The 2,500-nt window shown below is 48.0% G+C and overlaps 1 protein-coding gene across 1 annotated transcript in view; it reads left to right on the top strand.

Moving 5' to 3' along the window:
* The window catches only part of ppm1g (protein phosphatase, Mg2+/Mn2+ dependent, 1G), a 33,239-nt gene that overhangs the window by 16,159 nt on the left and 14,580 nt on the right, over nt 1-2,500 (top strand). The window lies entirely within an intron of this gene.

Raw genomic sequence — 2,500 nt, 5'->3', positions numbered from 1 at the left:
CCGCACCGCAGCGATATTAAACGCACATTGCGTCCATAATGAGTGGCCTCAGCAGTCCACTGGAGAAAGAGCGTGGATTTCGCGTTGTCAGCAACCTGTGAACGAACGCCCGAGATATCTCGCCGCTTTCTGAACAACAAGCTGTAGGACTCAGGTAAAATCTGAATGGGGTCAGGGTAGGTGGACCGAAATCCAGCGTCGAGATGGATTGCCTTGGAGATAGCGTAACAGCGGGTCGGCGGTAATCGCGGAGGCTATATACCGCCGACGGGACGCCGCGAGATATTCGAAACGGTTTTTTCACCGATGTTTTCGGCGTGATCAGCCCGGCCATTTAAAAGAGATTGTCACAATGGTCTCCAGCCTATCTATTGAGGATTGAATTACCGATTCGCTGTCAACCATTACATGTCCGGGATAAGATGGCCTGTTGATCCCGCAACCACAAATCCTTCACGACCTGTACACCCGTGTCCGGAGATGACCGTCCAGAGACCGGTATATGGCGCGTATTTACTGTGACTTTTACTTCTTCCTTTAACTTAGAAGCGACTTTAGTGGTTGACCGCCGCTTTGACTGCCCGGCCACTTCAGTGCAGGACGGAGAAACGCCCTTTTTCCGAAACTATCATGAATAAATGCAGGACCAGGCGTTCATAGTCCACTAATGAACTTGGTGGGGAGGAAGAAGAAGAAATCAAGATTTAAGAACTGCAGCGTCAGAAAACGAGCCCATCTAGGCTGAACTTACCCTTCAGTAGACGGAGGAGGTCACCCTCTCGACAATCTTTTCCAGAATGGGCTGCCTCCTTCTACATCTTCCCATTGCAAACGCCTCAACACAAAACTGAAAGTGTTAACGAACAACTGATTTTGTGCGCCAGCATACTGATAGCTCATTAGAATATGCATTTAAACAGCCCCTGCTATTTGACTCTATTAAGAGCGAATCTGGGGTGGAAAACCCCGACACCTTCTTTATAGAGGACGTGTTGCCTTCAGAGTGATCTGGGATCATTTGGAGGGGAATGATGAGTCAACTGTAAAATTGAAGCACAGGGAAACGGCTCAGTCTGCATATTCATTATCTTGGGCACCTTGGAAGTCATAAAACTAGAGGACCGTTATCAAACGATTTTATTATTAATATGGGAAAAGATAAGTTGTTCCATTTGTACTTATGTCCAGACTGCCAGGATCGCCTCATGAGTAAGCTTCCTCGAGCTCCCTTTGTTCCCATGCCTATATTGAAGTTCCCTTTCAGCGTGTGGGATTAGATATTAGAATTCATTACCTAAGACCAGGATGGGTACCAATATTTGCCAGGTTGGTTGATTATGCGACACGATATCCAGAAATGATCATACTGAAAGGCTAACTCTTCGCTGTAAGTTAAAGCACTGCGAAACTTTTACTGTGATTGGTATCCCAGAGAAATCTGAACGATCAAAGGCACTTTCACTTCTCGCGATGAAACAATTGTGACAGCTTTGCTATTAAGAAATTGAGGCCGAGCCATCCTCAAACAATGTGGTTTAACCGAACACGGTCAAAAACATTGAAACAGATGATCAGCGAAGCGTTTGCAGTACGATCCCACAACATGGAACACTGGTCTCTACCGCTTTGTTTTGTACGCGCGAACGCATGGTATGCCCACTGGTCATCTTCGAAAGCAGTGAGCCCGCATGTCGCGAGGCATCCGGGGATGTGGGTACGGAGGAATGGCAGGAAACGAGAGCAGCTAAGGGTCCAGTTTACAGATCGGTCGACTCGCGGTGGTTGCAATTTCTATGCTTCTATTGCTGTGGAACACTACACCCAGAACAGAAACTCAGAAGCCGCCTTTACCGAGCAGGCGCAGGGTCTGGAGTTCAAACTGCGACTGTTTTGGGTACTGGTTCCTCGGATCTGTCAGCCTTTGAAGCAATGGCAGTTTCACGGCTGAGCGAGGAGTCCAGTAAATTGCGCGGAATATCGCCGCGCAAACCATTCCAGATTTGGCATATTAACCTTTCAATGCACCACCGAAGAGGTTGTACTTCCTTGGCTGCTGTTTCCGTCCGATGTTACCATTGGTAACGACCTTACTTGACACGCAGCACAGAACTGTTATCTTGATAGAACGGAACACCGATGTTCAGATTTACCAGGCAATAACATTACAAAAACATAAACGTCATCAGACCGAGTGTCCGGCAGGTATAGATGCGTCGCCCGATACCGGAAGCGCGCGAATATTGTGCGCCAAGAGGTAAAAAAGATGACACTGGGTGCAATTCGGTGAAAGTAAAAGGACTGGTGCAGCCCAGTCACCGACATAGTCCCAAAGCAAGACGGTTCGGTCAGTTCTGTATCGACGAAGACGCTGATTAAGGTCTCTAAATCGCCATCCCATGCCCCGCGGTCGGCGGAAATCCGTTGGAAAATCCGCGTCATGAAGACCCACGCTTAGATCTCAAAGGCTATTAGAGCCTTTAGAGGCTGCAGCCAGAGAAAA

This window comes from Polypterus senegalus, chromosome 16 (genome assembly GCF_016835505.1).
Source record: "Polypterus senegalus isolate Bchr_013 chromosome 16, ASM1683550v1, whole genome shotgun sequence".
Lineage (NCBI taxonomy): Eukaryota > Metazoa > Chordata > Cladistia > Polypteriformes > Polypteridae > Polypterus > Polypterus senegalus.
Note: the sequence above shows the minus strand (reverse complement) of the source record. Positions and strands in the feature narration are given on the sequence as shown.